This window comes from Panthera onca, chromosome X, assembly GCF_046562875.1.
Source record: "Panthera onca isolate mPanOnc1 chromosome X, mPanOnc1 haplotype 2, whole genome shotgun sequence".
NCBI lineage: Eukaryota > Metazoa > Chordata > Mammalia > Carnivora > Felidae > Panthera > Panthera onca.
In genome coordinates, this window is record NC_138357.1 from 79,092,407 (window position 1) to 79,112,002 (window position 19,596).

The following is a 19,596-nucleotide window of genomic DNA, read 5'->3' on the forward strand; positions in this document are numbered from 1 at the left end:
TAGGAATTTCAGGATCTTCCCAGGAGACAAGACCAAACATAGGAGGGCAAAGAAGATGGGCCCAAAAGGTAAAAATAGAGTATGGGTGAGTAAAAGCAACAGGTTAGCAGAAGTATTACCTTATTTGAGTTGGCAGTAAGGCAAGAGATGACCAGATAGCAACATATTTTTAGGGGTCACGTGCATGCCCGTGTTGATTAAAACCTCTTCAACCTGTAAGGTTAATTTTTTAACATCATCACAGGAGATGTCTCAGTTGGCTGAGTGATCTATTTTCCTCTTGTTTGGATTCAATATCCCGCTGGGAAGGGCTACCACCATCAGTTTGAAATTTGGTATTGGATTCTCGAGTCTGTCTTGCCAGCTCATGATGTGGTTTTATTAACCGAGCAGGTACTCATATAGTACCATGAGAAGAAAGTACGGCAGCAAAAGCTCTCCACCAGGTTAACAATTGTATTGGACCCTTCTTGTTGGGCCCTCATTGGGCAATCTATACCATACCTTGGGTTTTGGGAATTTTTGTTTCATTTAAAAATGTGTGAGCATAGCAGAGTGAAAAATTCTGTCTAATTGTAAATGATTTAATGTGAATAGGGCTCTCATTAATCTTACCCTAGGGGAGTGGCATTTCCCCCCTTTTGTTTTAATAAGAGTAGTTTTAAATATGTTTAAGGATGGCTTGACATTATGGTAGTGAAGGAGTCTTGACATCAGGTGGAGAGACATAGAAGAAAATAGTAAAACATGATTAGAAAAGCAAAAAGAAAAAGAAGCCCAAATAAGAGTCCTTCGATAGTTGATAAAAATTATTTTTTGTTTACTTAGTTTTATGTTATTAATTTTTGTTTAGTTTGAATATAGGTTTTTAATTTTGGAAAGTTTTACCCATTTGTGTTAAGATCTTAAAGATGTTAAATATCTGTATTTGTCCTAAATATTTTTTTATAAATCTCTTTGAATATGAAACACATTTTGTGAGAGTCAGAACAATAACTATAAATGACAAAAGACTTAAAAATGCACTTGTTAATAATGTGATATGAAAGTTTATTATTATGTAATTGACAAGAAAATTTAGTTATTTTTGTGACATATAACATTTTGATGATTAGAATATCAAGTGATGACCTTATACCAAAATATATTAAAATTTTAGGAATTATATATATATTTGAGTAGTTATAACATTGACCCAAGAAACATAACCTAAAGTTTATTATTATTTGTTTGACAGGGTTTTTAAGTAACATGTCGAATAAAAAGGGCCAATTGGTTAAAAATATTTTATTTACAATTTAAATCTTTGGAAGTTTGTTAAAACCTTAGAAAGTTATAAAGTATATCCTAAATAGGATTATAGATCACAATAAATTTTAGTTATTCATATAACCAAGGTGGCAATAAGAGATTTTTAAGGCAAATATGTAGGTTTATATAGTTGTTAACAATACCTAGCTCCTTTAACATTGAGGAGTTTTGACTAAATAATGAAAGACCTGATAAAGACAAAACATAAACCTTTGGGTGTTTTTTGGTAGACAAAAGAGAAAAGAACTTCATTTACATTTTTTTAAAGAGCAGATCCATAATCCAAGAAAACTGTCTTTTGAACATAAAGAAAAGCTGAATTTTATTCTTGTATTAGTGCATTTTTAAAATCCATTATTTTAACCTTAGTCCATCCTAACCATCCATAAAATTTTTTTCCAGATAATTTTCTTCACAAACCTTCTACACCTTTCCTTTGTTTTTAGATTTTGACCTAAGCCATTTTTTTTTCCTAAGCAACCAGTTTTATTTAGGACAAAATTACTTTTTTAAACCGTCAACAAAAATGTATTTTTATTCCTTATTTCTTTTTTATATATCTCCTACTTTTCTATATATACAGTTACTTTTCTTATTTTCATCAGTGTTAATTACATTTAGCAGAATTTTACTGTATTAGGAGAAACAGTGAGAGAGTATTAGAGTCCTCTTTGTTAGGGATGACCTATGTTTTTTTCAGCAACCTGGGTTAGGTTTTGGAACATTCCTACATATATTGATAAGGGTTGTCTGAAATTTTGTTTAGGTTCTTTTTTATTTGTTTAAGATCTTGCAAGGAAAATGGAACCTTTATGGGGCCAAATGTACCATGGGGCATTTTAGTCAATGGATACATTGAATGTCTCTTTTGTTTTTTTAAGAGGAATATTTTTGTCCCTGGAAATCCTAGACAAGGAGGACATAGGGTTTATTTAATAGGTGGCTTTTTTTCTGAGAAGAGACCTCAGGGGTAAAGTCTGTAAGTACTTTCCTTTTTTGGCCACTTAAAGGGGTTGAGACCGAACTTACAACTCCTACATAAGTTTGCCTGGCCCTGTAAAGCAAAGAAGAATTGCATATAAGGAACTTCTGACCATCTAACTTTTTCTTTACAACATAAATCTAACTGTAAGATAATACTTTTATGGCATTTAGCCCAGGCAGTTATGGAACATGTTTATGTCATTCTCTTTTTTCCCAAATTCTGCTGCCACTGTTGCTTTGTCAGCCTCTGGCTTGTAGCTGCAGCCAGCCTCCCTAAAGTTCCCTTATCTTTCTCTGCCTAATGTTAACCGTTTCCCTATTTATTGCTCCCACTGGAATAGGGCCCCTAACTGCTGTTAGAGGACAGGGATGATAACCATTCTGGCTTCTTCAAGCTGATAAGGGATGGTGTGGGGGTATAGCAGTCAGAGTCTATCCAATAGTAGGTTGAGTGGTTTAAGGTGGGCTGGCAAGCATGGGGTAGCATAAGCATTGGTAGACATAAAGAGAAAAACACAAAATAAAGATTATATTGACCAACAAGATAGCTTCTCTAAGATAATGTCCCCAGTTTCCAAACCAGTTAAACAATCCAGGAGAGACCCTGACTTTGTCCAATTGTGCCCGAATATCATCTATTAGTTGTGAGACTCCGTGAAAATCATTAGTTATATTGAAACAACATATGTGAGGGAATTTCTCATAACCCAGGTGATGGAGGAGCATAGAAGAGTTGAATTGCTGTCAAGAAGGCTGGAGATGGATAAAAGCCCAGAGGACAGATAAAGAGGTCTCCCAGTGTTAAAGCCTGTCAGCTTAGATAGATGAGTAAAAGCAGATTTTTTTTCTTTTTTCTTTTTTTTCCTTTTAAGTCCTGCCAATATTTTAATCAGGTTTTTATTGTAAAGCATGAATGGCAATGTGGCCTAACTTCCAAGTGTGTAAATGAGAGATCTTTATTTGGCTAAGAGCATTTTTTAAGTAGTGCACTATTCACTCCCAATTGGCTACTTTAAGGGACCCCTCAGCTGGGTACCATGTGCATTGCTGATAAATTATGAAAAGTAATTGGGTTAAATCTTTGTCTGGGACTTTACATCCTGATGAGTGCAAAAGCATATGGAGTTGCTTTTTATGTATATTCTTCTGCTTAGATAGTGAAACTCCCATGAAAGGTGAACATTAAAACAAAAGTAAAATAGATAAGAAGATGAGGGGTTCTTCATGCCTGATTAGAAAAGGAAAGATTAGGGATATTTTGCTTGAATCATTGTGGGCACTGAATCCTGGTAGTTTCTACCTGAATGAGTGTTATAGGCACTGAGTGTGAGTAGTTCCTACCTGAATGAGAGTTATGGGTATCAAGTGCCAGTAGTTTCTACCTAAATGAGCAGATGCCTTTTTCCCTTTTTTGGGCTTGAGAGACAAGGTATGCAGCCAGAGGCCAGTCGATTCTGCTGGTCCCAGTTCAGGTACTACTTGTAGACGCACACTGAAGAAAAAGTTCTCAGACCTGCTCAGACTGAGCAGGTGTGTAGGACCACCTCTGCCAACAAAGCGACAGCAGCAGCAAACTGCACATAGTCTTTGTTTTATGTTCACCAGCTATAAACATCAAACAATGTTAAAGCATGGAAGAAAATAACAAGGAGCCTCCAGACATAGACCAAACACACACATCTGGTGTTTACAGGCAATTATGTAGGGAAGATGTGTAGTTTCAAGGTCTGCTAGGCAATTACAGTGGGTCTGTTTCCTAATTGGCTCCTGGGAGACATGGGACTCTGTTCTCATAGTGCTATCGTGTCTGACAGCCTTGACACCAGAACATCTCTGATGTTTAAGCAATTACCCCATTCACTTTCCCAGGGTTTACAATACACTCTAGAAATAACTCTACATCCATCCCCTCACTTTCAATCTGCAGGTGTCTTTAGGTTTCAAATGAGTCTCTTGTAGGCAGAATGTAGATGGGTCCTGTTTTTATCTTATCCATTCTGTTTGGGTGTTTAGCCCATTTAAATTTAGAGTAATTATTGATAGATATGTATTTAGTGCCATTTTATTACTTATTATGTTATTGTTTCTGGAGATTTTCTCTGTTCCTTTCTAGTTGTTGTCACTTTCGGTCTTTACTTTGCACTCAAAGGAATCCCCTTTAATATTTCTTGTAGGGTTGGTTTACCAGTCATGAACTCCTTTGTTTTTTGTTGTTGTTGCTGTTTGGGAAGCTCTTTATTTCTCCTTCTATTCTGAATAACAGCCTTGCTTGACAGAGTATTATTGGCTGCAGATTTTTCCAGTTCAGCATGCTGAATATATCATGCCACTCTATCCTCACTTGCAAAGTTTATTTTGAGAGATCTTCAGCTAGCCTCATGGGTCTTATAGGTTAAGGACAATTTTTGCCTTGCTTTTAGATTTTTTTCCTTATTGTTGTGTATTGCAGATGAAATAACATGTGTTGATATTTGTCTCGTTTTGTTGATTTTGTTCGCTATTCTCTCTGCCTCCTAGATTTGGATGTTTGTTTCTCCCCCAAATTTGGGAAGTTTTTAGTTATTTCCTCAAATAAACTTTTGATCTATTTTTCTCTCTTCTTCTTCTGGGACCCTATGATACAAATGTTATTACATTTGCTGGAGTCACTGAGTTCCTTAAGTCTATTCTTGTGTTCCATAATTCTTCTTTCTCTCTTTTGTTTAACTTCATTATTTTTCATTATTTTATCTTCTTTTAAAAATATTTATTTTTTTAATTTTTTAAATTTATTTTTGGAGACAAAGAGAGAGAAAGTGAGTGAACAGGGGAAGTGCAGATACAGAGGGAGAGAGGGAATCCCAAGCAGGCTCCTCACTGTCAGTGTAGAGCCTGACATGGGGCTCAAACCCATGAACAATGAGATAATGACCTAAACCAAAATCAACAGTCAGTCGCTTAGCTGACTGAGCCACTCAGCGCCCCTCATTATTTTATGTTCTATATCACTTATTAATTCCTCTGATTTTCCTCTGCTTCTTCAATCATTTTGTTCATTTCATCCATCCAATTTAATTTTTTAATTTATTTAACATATTATTTTATATATATAGAGAGAGTAAGCAAAGGAGAGAGGCCATGAGTGAGAGAGAAAGAATCTTAAGCAGGCTCCATGCTCAGTGTGAAGCACTGCACAGGGCTTGATCACACGATCCTGGGATAATGACAACCAAAATCAAGAATTGACTGTTAACTGCCTGAGCCACCCAGGCACCCCTCATTCATCCACTTATAATCTCAGCTATTTTATTTTTCATTTCTCACTAACTCTTCTTTAACTATTTTATCTCTGAGATAAGGGCCTCCCTGAAGTCTTACATTCTTTTCTTAAGCCCAGAAAGTGTTCTTATGATTGTTGCTTTAAATTCTCTATCCAGCTTGTTTCTTATATGTGTTTCACTTAGATCTCTGGCCATGGTCTTGTCCTTTCACTTGGGATGAATTGCTGTCTTTGCATTTTGTCTAAGTCTCTGCCTTCTCTGTTTTAGAAAAGCCTGTTATATTTCTTTCTCCTGGTTGTGATGGCTTTATGAAGAGGTCATATAGTGTCTAGGGTCTGGTGCTACAGGGAGTATGTCTGGTGTGTCCTGCTTGCACTCTGCTGTTGTGTTTTGGCTGCTCTATCCTTCAGGGCAGCTGTCTGCAGAGATTCTCCTTGCCTGCAGTGGGCAGTGTTTGGTCTTTGGCCAACATGTGGCAAGTTTTAACTAACTGTCCTCTGGTCTGCTTGTGAAATGAGATAGGTGCTACTTTCATTAGAACTGACGCCTTTCAGAACTCTGGTCAGGTGGCATGGAATAGGCATGGGTTTCTGCTGGTCTTCTGGGGAAGCGATGCACTGCATTGAGACTGAGGCAAGCAAGACTCAGAAGAGCTGCACAGGCAGAGTGCCAGTTATGGGACCTAGTGTTAGCAGCTAGACAGCCAGTGCAGAAGTTTTGCTGTTTACTAAAGGTGGTTCTGTATTTATGCTAAGAGGCAGGGGAATGAATTTGTGTCAACCAACTCATTTGTCCCCGGAGAGGTATCTCTGTGATTGCTGCTCTCAGGGGAGCACTCTTAGAAGAGCAAATATTATTCTCCCTGTGCTTCACGGTTGTTTTTCAGATCACTGTTTTCATGCTGTCTGCCTCCAGATTATTTTCCTGCCTTCTCTCCAAGATCATCACCGTGCCCTGAAGGCTCTATCCTAGCTAAGTCTGTGGCCTCTTAAATGTCAAGACCTCAGAGACATGGTGTGGGCAAGGGTGTTTGGTGACCTTCTGAGGGAGGATCTTTTTGTGCTTGGACTGAGGCAGGTTCAGTTGAGAAAGGCAGTCACACCAGAGTGTGGGACTTGAAGCAAACAAGCTAGGCAGCCAGGGTCAGGGCTGAGTTGCTCTTGGCAGGTGGCTCTGCATTTATGCTGAGGGGTGTGGGAAGGAAATGGTGCTAGCCATCTCCTTTGTCCTCAGAGTGTCATATCCATGAGTGATATCCCTTATTGACAAGCTCTAGTAAGAGAAAATAATCACCTGTATTCTCTTGTCATTCCTCATATTGTGCAATCCACTCCCTTGTTTGCCTGCCTTCTCTCTAGGAATAGGGCATCACCCTCAAGGCTCCATGCCAGACAACCCCAGTGACCTTTATAATTCCAGTCTTCAAACCCCATTGGTTGCAAAACTCATGAAAATTAACCCCTCTCCTTTTCTCAGCTAATGGTTTTGATGAAGTGTTCTCCTTGTGCATTTCCCTGTGTGCTCCTTTTCCTCACTTTTCCCCATTACCAGGACACCCCACCCTGCTCCACAGCACCCACAGTCCATTTCCCCCCCAATCCATGTACCCGCCATTTCTACCTTCCTCAGTGCGACTTCTTCTCTCCCTCTAGTTTTGAAGTTTGTTCTATCAGTCCTCAAGTTGATTTCTTTGGTATTCAGAATGATTTCATGGTTACCTAGTTTTGTCTGAAGTTGTGTTTGAGGGACAAGTTGAGTGTTGAGTACTCTTACTATGCCATCATCTTAGCTTCCCCTGGAGACTCATTTTATACCTAAAGACACCTGCAGATTAAAGTGAGGAGTAGACAAAATTTTATCATGCAAATATATGTCAGAAGAAACCTGGAGTACCAACACTTAAAACAGACAAACTACACTTTTTGTTTTTGTATTGCTTTTATCCTGCTTTGATAACTAAGTGATACTGGCCTCATAGAATGATTTTGAATGTGTTTCCTCTATTTCATTATTTGTAACATTTTGATAAAAAGTGTCATTATTTTGAACAAAAATCTATTATGAGGAAGGAAGATGGTGGCATAGGAGGACACTGGGCTCACCACATCCTGCTGATCACTTAGACTCCACCCACAATTGCCTAAATAACCCAGAAAACCACCAGAAGACTAGCAGAATGGATTCTCTGGAGCCAAGTGTAGACGAGAGGCCCATGGAAGAGGATAGGAAGGGTGGAGAGGCAGTGCACACTACATGGACTGGCAGGAGGGAGCCGGGGTTGAGGGGCAGCCCACTGGCAAAGCAGAGCCCTGGAGTCTGGCTTGCAAAAGGGGAGGGGCTGGATGGAGTGTGTTCGGACAGCAAGCGGGACTTAACATCTGGAAGGTTATAAGCTAACAGCTCTGCTCGGAGAGCAGAAGGGCTGGAGGACAATGGGAGGGAGAGTTGTTGAGCCCCAGACGACAGAGCTCAGCCTGGCAGGGAACAAAGGCACTCACCAGCACCATCTCCCTCGCCCATCCCCCAGCCAAATCCCAAAGGGAACCAGTTCCTGTCAGGGAACTTGCACCGCAAAAACACCCAACATTTTGCTTCTGCAGAGCCATCCCTCTGGCGGTGGGTCTGACAAAATCCTGGTGCTGCAGGGCCCCTCGTGAAGCAGATCACCGAAGGAAAAGCAAGCTGAGCATGCCCCTCCCGCCCCCGTTACATTACCAATCCACCCCAGCTAATATGCCGGATTTCCAGCACCACAAGCCTGGCAGTGTGCAAGTAGCCCAGACGGGCCACGACACCTAGGAGAATCACACCCCTAGGAGAGGGGAAGAGAAGGTACACACCAGTCTGGCTCTGGCCCCAGCGGTGGGGTGGGGACAGACATCAGATCTGACTGCAGCCCCACCCACCAATTCCAGTTATACACCACAGCACAGGGGAAGTGCCCTGCAGTTCTGTGCCATCCCTGGGGACTACCCAAAATGACTAAACGGAAGAATTCTCCTCAAAAAAAACTAAAGGAAGTAGCGACAGCTAATGAATTGATCAAAAACCAATTAAGCAATATAACGGAACAAGAATTTAGAATAATAGTCATAAAATTAATCACTGGGCTTGAAAAAAGTATAGAGGACAGCAGAGAATCTATTGCTACAGAGATCAAGGGACTAAGGAACAGCCAGGAGGAGCTAAAAAATGCTATAAGTGAGATGCAAAATAAAATGTGGACAACCACAGCTGGGATTGTAGAGGCAGAGGAGAGAATAGGTGAACTAGAAGATAAAATTATGGAAAAAGAGGAAGTTGAGAAAAAGAGAGATAAAATAATCCAGGAGTATGAGGGGAAAATTAGAGAACTAAGTGATACACTAAAGAGAAATAATCTACGCATAACTGGTATTCCAGAGGAGGAAGAGAGAGGAAAAGGTGCTGAAGATGTACTTGAAGAAATCATAGCTGAGAACTTCCCTGATCTGGAGAAGGAAAAAGGCATTGAAATCCAAGAGGCACAAGAACTCCCTTCGGACGTAACTTGAATCTATCTCCAGCATGACATATCATAGTGAAACTGGCAAAATACAAGGATAAAGAGAAAATTCTGAAAGCAGCTAGGGATAAACGTGCTCTAACACATAAAGGGAGTCCAATAAGACTAGTGACCGATCTCTCTACTGAAACTTGGCAGGCCAGAAAGGAACAGCAGAAAATCTTCAATGTAATGAACAAAAAAAAATTATGCAGCCGATCATCCTTTATCCAGCAAATCTGTCATTTAGAAAAGAAGGAGAGATAAAGGTCTTCCCAAACAAACAAAAACTGAAGGAATTCATCACCACTAAACCAGCCCTACAAGAGATCCTAAGGGGGATCCAGTGAGACAAGGTACCAGAGACATCGCTATAAGCATGAAACTGACAGACATCAAAATGACTCTAAACCCATATCTTTCTATAATAACACTGAATGTAAATGGACTAAATGTGCCAACCAAAAGACATAGGATATCAGAATGGATACAAAAACAAGACCCATCTATTTCCTGTCTACAAGAGACTCATTTTATACTTGAGGACACCTTCAGATTGAAAGTGAGGGGATGGAGAAATATCTATCACGCTACTGGAAGTCAAAGGAAAGCTGGAGTAGCCATACTTATATCATATTAACTAGACTTTAAATTAAAGGCTGTAACAAGAGATGAAGAAGGGCATTATATAATAACTACAGGGTCTATCCATGAGGAAGAGCTAACAATTATAAATGTCTATGCACCGAATATGGGAGCCCCCAAATATATAAAACAATTGTTCACAAACATAAGCAGACTTATTGATAAGAATGTGGTAGTTGCAGGGGACTTTAACACCCCACTTACAGAAATGGATAGATCATTTAGACACACGGTCAATAAAGAAACAAGGGCCCTGAATGATACTTTGGATCAGATGGACTTGACAGATATATGTAGAACTCTGCATCCCAAAGCAACAGAATATACTTTCTTCTCGAGTGCACATGGAACATTCTCCAAGATAGATCACATACTGGGTCACAAAACAGCCCTTCATAAGTATACAAGAATTGAGATCATACCGTGCATACTTTTGGACCACAATGCTATGAAGCTTGAAATCAATCACAGGAAAAAGTCTGGAAAACCTCCAAAAGCATGGAGGTTAAAGAACACCCTGCTAATGAATGAATGGGTCAACCAGGCAATTAGAGAAGACATTAAAAAATATACGGAAACAAATGAAAATGAAAATACAACAATCCAAATGCTGTGGGATGCCTCAAAGGCAGTCCTGAGAGGGAAATACATTGCAATCCAGGCCTATCTCAAGAAACAAGAAGAACCCCAAATACAAAATCTAACAGCACACCTAAAGGAAATACAATCAGAACAGCAAAGAGAGCCTAAACCCAGCAGAAGAAGAGAAATAATAAAGATTAGAGCAGAAATAAACAACATAGAATCTAAAAAACTGTACAACAGATCAATGAAACCAAGAGTTGGTTTTTTGAAAAAATAAACAAAATTGATAAACCTCTAGCCAGGCTTCTCAAAAAGAAAAGGGATATTACCCAAATAGATAAAATCATGAATGAAAATGGAATTATTACAACCAATCCCTCAGAAATACAAACAATTATCAGGAAATACTATGAAAAACTATATGCCAACAAATTGGACAACCTGGAAGAAATGGACAAATTCCTAAACACCCACACACTCCCAAAATTCAATCAGGAGGAAATAGAAAGCTTGAACAGACCCATAACCAGCGAAGAAATTGAATCAGTTATCAAAAATCTCCCAACAAATAAGACTCGAGGACCAGATGGCTTCCCAGGGGAGTTCTACCAGACGTTTAAAGCAGAGATAATATCTATCCTTCTCAAGCTATTCCAAAAAATAGAAAGGGAAGGAAAACTTCCAGACTCATTCTATGAAACCAGTATTACTTTGATTCCTAAACCAGAGACCCAGTAAAAAAAGAGAATTACAGGCCAATATCCCTGATGAATATGGATGCAAAAATTCTCCATGATATACTAGCAAATCGATTTCAACAGCATATAAAAATAATTATTCACCATGATCTAGCGGGATTCATCCTGGGCTGCGGGGATGGTTCAACATTCACAAATCAATCAACGTGATACATCACATTAATAAAAGAAAAGATAAGAACCATTTGATCCTGTAGATCATATGATCAATCGATGTAGAAAAAGCATTTGACAAAATTCAGCAATGTTTCTTAATAAAAACCCACGAGAAAGTCAGGATAGAAGGAACATACTTATTCATCATAAAAGCCATTTATGAAAAGCCCACAGCTAACATCATCCTAAATGGGGAAAAACTGAGAGCTTTCCCCTTTGAGATAAGGAACACGACAGGAATGTCCACTCTCACCGCTGTTGTTTAAAATAGTGTTGGAAGATCTAGCATTAGCAATCAGACAACAAAAGGAAATCAAAGACATCAAAATTGGCAACAATGAAGTCAAGCTTTCACTTTTTGCAGATGACATGAGATTATACATGGAAAATCCGATAGACTCCACCAAAAGTCTGCTAGAACTGATACATGAATTCAGCAAAGTGGCAGGACACAAAATCAATGTACAGAAATCAGTTGCATTCTTATACACTAATAACGAAGCAACAGAAAGACCAATGAAGAAACTGATCCATTCACAATTGCACCAAGAACCATAAAATACCTAGGAATAAATCTAACCAAAGATGTAAAAGATCTGTATGCTGAAAACTATAGAAAGCTTATGAAGGAAATTGAAGAAGATATAAAGAAATGGAAAAAGTTTCTGTGCTCATGCGTTGGAAGAATAAATATTTTTAAAATATCAATACTACGCAAAGCCATCTACACATTCAATGCAATGCCAATCAAAATTGCACCAGCATTTTTCTTGAAGCTCGAACAAGCAATCCTAAAATTTGTATGGAACCACAAAAGGCCCAGAATAGCCAAAGTAATTTTGAAGAAGAAGACCAAAGCACGAGGCATCACAATCCTAGCCCTTAGCCTCTACTAGAAAGCTGTAATCATTAAGAAAGCATGGTATTGGCACAAAAACAGACACATAGACCAATGGAATAGAATAGAAACCCCAGAGCTAGACCCACAAAACTATGGCCAACTAATCTTTGACAAAGCAGTGAAGAATATCCAATGGAAAAAAGACAGTCTCTTTAACAAATGGTGCTGGGAGAACTGGACAGCAACATGCAGAAGGTTGAAACTAGACCACTTTCTCACACCATTCACAAAAATAAATTCAAAATGGATAAAGTACCTGAATGTGAGACAGGAAACCATCAAAACCCTAGAGGAGAAAACAGGAAAAGACCTCTCTGACCTCAGCCACGGCAATTTCTTACTTGACACATCCCCAAAGGCAAGGGAAATAAAAGCAAAAATGAACTATCAGGACCTCATGAAGATAAAACGCTTCTGCACAGCAAAGGAAACAATCAACAAAACTAAAAGGCAACCAACGGAATGGGAAAAGATATTTGCAAATGACATATCGGACAAAGGGCTAGTATCCAAAATCTATAAAGAGCTCACCAAATTCCACACCCAAAAAACAAATAATCCAGTGAAGAAATGGGTAGAAAACATGAATAGACACTTCTCTAAAGAAGACATCCAGATTGACAACAGGCACATGAAAAGATGCTCAATGTCGCTCGTCATCAGGGAAATACAAATCAAAACCACACTCAGATATCACCTCACGCCAGTCAGAGTGGCCAAAATGAACAAAACAGGAGACTATAGATGCTGGTGAGGATGTGGAGAAACAGGAACCCTCTTGCACTGTTGGTGGGAATGCAAACTGGTGCAGCCACTCTGGAAAACAGTGTGGAGGTTCCTCAAAAAATTAAAAATAGACCTACCCTAGGACCCAGCAGTAGCACTGCCAGGAATTTACCCAAGGGGTACAGGAGGGCTGATGCATAGGGGCACTTGTACCCCCATGTTTATAGCTGCACTCTCAACAATAGCCAAATTATGGAAACAGCCTAAATGTCCATCAACTGATGAATGGATAAAGAAATTCTGGTTCATATACACAATGGAATACTATGTGGCAATGAGAAAGAATGAAATATGGGGGCGCCTGGGTGGCTCAGTCGGTTAAGCATACGACTTCGGCTCAGGTCATGATCTCATGGTCCATGAGTTCGAGCCCCGCATCAGGCTCTATGCTGACAGCTCAGAGCCTGGAGCCTGCTTCAGATTCTGTGTCTCCCTCTCTCTCTGACCCTCCCCCATTCATGCTCTCTCTCTGTCTCAAAAATTAATAAACATTAAAAAAAAGAATGAAATATGGTCATTTGTAGCAACGTGGATGGATCTGGAGAGTGTTATGCTAAGTGAAATAAGCCATACAGAGAAAGATACCGTATGTGTTCACTCTTTTATGGATCCTGAGAAACTTAACAGGAACCCATGGGGGAGGGGAAGGAAAAAAAAAAGGTTAGAGTTGGAGAAAGCCAAAGCATAAGAGAGTCTTAAAAACTGAGAACAAACTGAAGGCTGATGGGGAGTGGGAGGGAGGGGAAGCTGGGTGAAGGGTATGGATCAGGGCACCTGTTGGGATGAGCACTGGGTGGTGTATGGAAATCAGTTTGACAATAAATTTCATATATTAAAACAAATAAAAAAGAGTGTCATTATTTTTATAATTGTTTGCTGGAAAAAATAAATGAATAAATGTTTGCTGGAATTCACTAACAAAACCATGTGGTCTTGGGCTTTTATGTACTGGGAGAGTTTTGATTCTTACTTAAACTTCCTGTTTTTTTCCCACCCAAAATTTATTTTCCTTTTCCTTTTCCTTTTCCTTTTCCTTTTCCTTTTCCTTTTCCTTTTCCTTTTTCTTTTTCTTTTTCTTTTTCTTTTCTTTTCTTTTTTTTTTTTTTAATTTACATCCAAGTTAGTTAGCATATATTGCAACAATGATTTCAGGAGTGGATTCCTTAATCCCTTACCATTTAGCCCATCCCCCCCTCCCACAACCCCTCAAGTAACCTTCTGATTGTTCTCCATATTTAAGAGTCTCTTATATTTTGTCCCCCTCCCTGTTTTTATATTAGTTTTACTTCCCTTCCCTTGTATTCATCTGTTCTTTGTCTTAAAGTCCTCATATGAGTGAAGTCATATGATATTTGTCTTTCTCTGTCTAATTTCACTTAGTGTGGTAACCTCTAGTTCCATCTATTAGTTGCAGTGGCAAGATTTCTTTTTGATTACTGAGTAATATTCCATTGTGTGTATATGTATATATATATATATATATATATATATATATATATATATTGCATCTTTATACATTCATCCATCGATGGACATTTGGGCTCTTTCCATTTTTGGCTATTGTTGATAGTGCTGCTACAAACATCGGGGTGCATGTGTCCCTTTGAAACAGCATCCCTGTATCCCTTGGATAAATACCTACTAGTGCAAATGCTGTGTCATATGGTAGTTCTATTTTTAATTTTTTAAGGAACCTCCATACTATTTTCCAGAGTGGATGCACCAGTTTGTATTCCCAACAGAAGTGCAAAAGAGATCCTCTTTCTCCGCATCCTCACCAACATCTGCTGTTGCCTGAGTTGTTAACGTTAGCCATTCTGACAGGTGTGAGGTGGTGTCTCATTTTTGTTTTGATTTGTATTTCCTTGATGATGAGTGATGTTGAGAATTTTTTCATGTGTCGGTTGGCCATCTGGATGTCTTCTTTGGAAAAGTGTCTATTCTGTCTTTTGTCCATTTCTTCCCTAGATTGTTTTTCCTGGGTGTTGAGTTTGATAAGTTCTTTATAGATTTTGGATACTAACCCTTTATATGATATGTCGTTTGCAAATATGTTTTCCCATTCAATCCGTTGCCTTTTAGTTTTGCTGGTTGTTTCCCTTGCTGTGCAGAAGCTTTTTATTTTGATGAGGTCCCAATAGTTCATTTTTGCTTTTGTTTCCCTTGCCTCTGGAGACGTGTTGAGTAAGAAGTTGCTGTGTCCAAGATCAGAGAGGTTTTTGCCTGCTTTATCCTTGAGGATTTTTATGGGTTTCTGTCTTACATTTAGGTCTTTAATCCATTTTGAGTTTATTTTCTTGTATGGTGTAAGAAAGTGGTCCACGTTCATTATTCTGCATGTTGCTGTCCAGTTTTCCCAGTACCACTTGCTGAAGAGACTGACTTGTTCCATTGTATATTAATTCCTGTTTTGTCAAACATTAGTTGTCATATGCTTGTGGGTCCATTTCTGGGTTCTGTGTTCTGTTACATTGATCTGAGTGTCTGTTCTTGTGCCAGTGCCATACTATCTTGATGACTACAGCTTTGTAATACAGCTTGAAGGGTGGGATTGTGATGCCTCCTGCTTTGGTCTTCTTTTTTCTTTTTTTTTTTTTTTTAAATTTTTTTTTTAACGTTTATTTATTCTTGAGACAGAGAGAGACAGAGCATGAATGGGGGAGGGTCAGAGAGAGGGAGACACAGAATCCGAAACAGGCTCCGGGCTCTGAGCTGTCAGCACAGGGGCCCGATGTGGGGCTCGAACTCACGGACCGCGAGATCGCGACCTGAGCCGAAGTCGGCGCTCAACCGACTGAGCCACCCAGGCGCCCCTTGGTCTTCTTTTTTCAAGATTGCTTTAGCTATTCAGGGTCTTTTCTGGTTCTGTACAAATTTTAGAATTGTTTGTTCTAACTCTGAAGAATGCTGGTGTTATTTTGATAGGGATTGCATCGAATATGTAGATTGCTTTGGGTAGTACTAGTATTGACATTTTAACAATATTTGTTCTTCCTATCCAGAAGCATGAAATCTTTTTCCATTTTTTGTGTCTTCTCCAATTTCTTTCATAAGGTTTCTATACTTTTCAGTGTATATATTTTTCACCTCTTTGGTTACATTTATTCCCAAGTATTTTAGGGTTTTTGATGCAATTGTAAATTGCATTGATTACTCCTTTTGCTTCATTGTTAGTGTATAGGAATGCAACTGATTGATTTCTGTGCCTTGACTTTATATCCTGCAACTTTGCTGAATTCATGAATCAGTTCTAGAAGGTTTTTGTTGTTGTTGTTGTTGTTGTTGAATCTTTGGTATTTCCATATAGAGTTTCATGTCATCTGTGAAGAGTGAATGTCTGACCTCCTCCTGGGCAATTTGGATGCCTTTTATTTTTTGTGTTGTCTGATTGCTGAAACTAAGGCTTCCAATACTATGTTGAATAACAGTGGAGAGAGTGGGCATCCCTGTCTTGTTCCTGACCTTAGGAGTAAAGCTCTCAGTTTTTCCTCATTGAGGATGATATTAGCATTGGGTCGCTTGTATATGGCTTTTATAATCTCGGGGTATGATCATTCTATCCCTACTTTATTGTGGGTTTTTTCAAGAAAGGATGCTGTATTTTGTCAAATAATTTCTCTTCATCTATTGAGAGGATCGTATGGTTCTTGTCCTTTCTTTTATTGATGTGATGAATCACATTAATTGTTTTGAGGATATTGAACCAGCCCTGCATCCCAGGTATAAATCTCACTTGGTCGTGGCAAATAATTTTTTAATGTATTGTTGGACCTAGTTGGCTAATATATTGTTGAAGATTTTTGCATCCATGTTCATCATGGAAATTGGTCTATAGTTCTCCTTTTTAGTGGGGTATCTGTCTGGTTTTGGAATCAAGGTGATGCTGGCTTCATAGAAAGAGTTTGGAAGTTTTCCTTCCATTTCTATTTTTTGGAGCATTTTCAAGGGAATAGATGTTAACTCTTCCTTAAATGTTTGGTAGAATTCCCCTGGAAATCCATCTGGCCCTGGACTCGTTTTTTGGCAGATTTTTTATTACTAAATTTGATTTCTTTACTGGTTATCAGTCTGTTAAAATTTTCTATTTCTTCCTGTTTCAGTTTTGGTAGTGTACATGTTTCTAGGAATTTGAAATTCTTCCTGATTGCCCATTTTATTGGCATATAATTGCTCACAATATTCTCTTATTATTGTTTTAATTTCTGCTGTGTTGGTTGTGATCTCTCCTCTTTCATTTTTTATTTTATTCATTTGGGTCATTTCCTTTTTCTTTTAGATCAAACTGGCTAGTGGTTTATCAATTTTCTTATTTCTTTCAAAGAACAAACTTATGGTTTCATTGATCTTTTCCACTGTTTGTTTTTTTTTTTTTTTTTTTTGGTTTTGAAAGCATTAATTTCTGCTCTAAACTTTATTATTTCCTGTCTTCTGCTGGTTTGGGGTTTTATTTGCTGTTCTTTTTCCAGATTTTTAAGGAATAAGGTTAGGTTGTGTATCTGAGACCTGTCTTCCTTCTTCAGAAAGGCCTGAATTGCTATATACTTTCCTCTTATGACTGTCTTTTCTGCGTTACAGAGGTTTTGCACATGGTGTTATCATTTTCACTGGTTTCCATTTGATTTTTTTAAAAAACATTTTTTAATGTTTATTTACTTATTTTTGGGAGAGAGGGAGACAGAGCATAAGCAGGGGAGGAGCAGAGAGAGAGGGAGACACAGAATCCAAAACAGGCTCCAGGCTCCAAGCTGTCAGTACAGAGCCTGACGCGGGACTCAAACTCACAAACCATGAGATCATGACCTGAGCTGAAGCCAGACACTCAACGGACTGAGCCACCCAGGATCCCCAAGTTTCTATTTGATTTTTAATTCCCTCTTTGACTTATTGGTTACACCATTCCTTCTTTAGTAGGATGTTCTGTAGTCTCCAGGTATTAGTTACTTTCCAGATTTTTTTCTTGCGTCTGATTTCAAGTTTCATAGCGTTGTGGTCTGAAAATATGAACGGTATGATCTCAATCTTTTTGTACTTGCTGAGGGATGATTTGTGTCCCAGCATGTGGTCTATTCTGGAGAATATTCCATGTGCACTGGAGAAGAATGTGCATTCCTCTGCTTCAGGATGAAATGTTCTGAATATATCTGTTACATCCACCTGCTCCAGTGTGTAATTCAAAACCATTGTTTCCTTGTTGATTTTCTGAGTAGATTATCTAACCATTGTTTTAAGTGGGGTGTTGAAGTCCCCTATTATTATGGTATTATTATCAATGAGTTTTTCTGTGTTTGTGATTAATTAATTGTGAGTTTTTCTGTGTTTGTGTTTGTGATTAAAGAACAGCTCCTCTACATTTGGAGCATAAATGTTTATAATTCTTAGGTCTTCTCTGTGGATAGACCCCCTTAATTATAATATAATGCCCTTATTCATCTCTTATAATAGTGTTTATTTTAAAGTCTAGATTGTCTGATATAAGTATCGCTACTTCAGCTTGCTTTTGTCAGCAGTTAGCATGATAGATGGTTCTCCATCCTCTTACTTTCAAACTAAAGGAATTTTTTATCCATTCTGTTACCCTATGTCTTTTGATTGGAGCATTGAGTCCATTGACATTTAGAGTGAGTACTGAAAGATATGAATTTATTGCCATTATGTTTCCTGTAGAGTTGGAGTTTCTGGTGGTGTTCTCTGGTCCTTTCTAGCATTTGTTGCTTTTGGTCTTTATTTATTTATTTTTTCTTTGCTTCCCTCAGAGAGTCCCCCTTAAGATTTCTTGCAGGAATGGTTTAGTTGTCACAAAATCCTTTATTTTTTGTTTGGGAAAATTTAAACATTTTTAAAAATGTTTTATTTATTTTTGAGACAGAGAGGGACAGAGCGTGAGCATGGGAGGGGCAAAGAGAGCGAGACACAGAATCCGAAGCAGGCTCCAGGCTCTGAGCTGTCAGCACAGAGCCTGATGCAAGGCTCCAACTCACAAACCGCGAGATCATGTCCTAATCCGAAGTCGGATGCTTTCCTGACGGAGCCACCCAGGCGCTCCATTGTCTGAGAAACTTTTAATCTCTCCTTCTATTTTTTTTTTTGTTTTTTTAATGTGAAATTTATTGTCAAATTGGTTTCCGTACAACACCCAGTGCTAATCCCAAAAGGTGCCCTCCTCAATAACCATCACCCACCCTCTCCTCCCTCCCACAACCCATCAACCCTGTTTGTTCTCAGTTTTTGAGAGTCTCTTATGCTTTGGCTCTCTCTCTCTCTAACCTCTTTTTTTTTCTTCCCCTCCCCCATGGACTTCTGCTAAGTTTCTCAGGATCCACACAGGAGTGAAAACATATGGTGTCTGTCTTTCTCTGTATGACTCATTTCACTTAACAAAACATTCTCCATCCATGTTGCTACAAAGGACCATGTTTCATTCTTTCTCATTGCCATGTAGTATTCCATTGTGTATGTAAACCCCAAATTCTTTTTCCATTCATCAGTTGATGGACATTTAGGCTCTTTCCATAATATCGCTATTGTTGAGAGTGCTGCTATAAACATTGGGGTACAAGTGCTCCTATACATCAGCACTCCTGTATCCCTTGGGTAAATTCCTAGCAGTCTTATTGCTGGGTCATAGGATAGGTCTATTTTTAATTTTTTCAGGAACCTCCACACTGTTTTCCAGAGTGGCTGCACCAG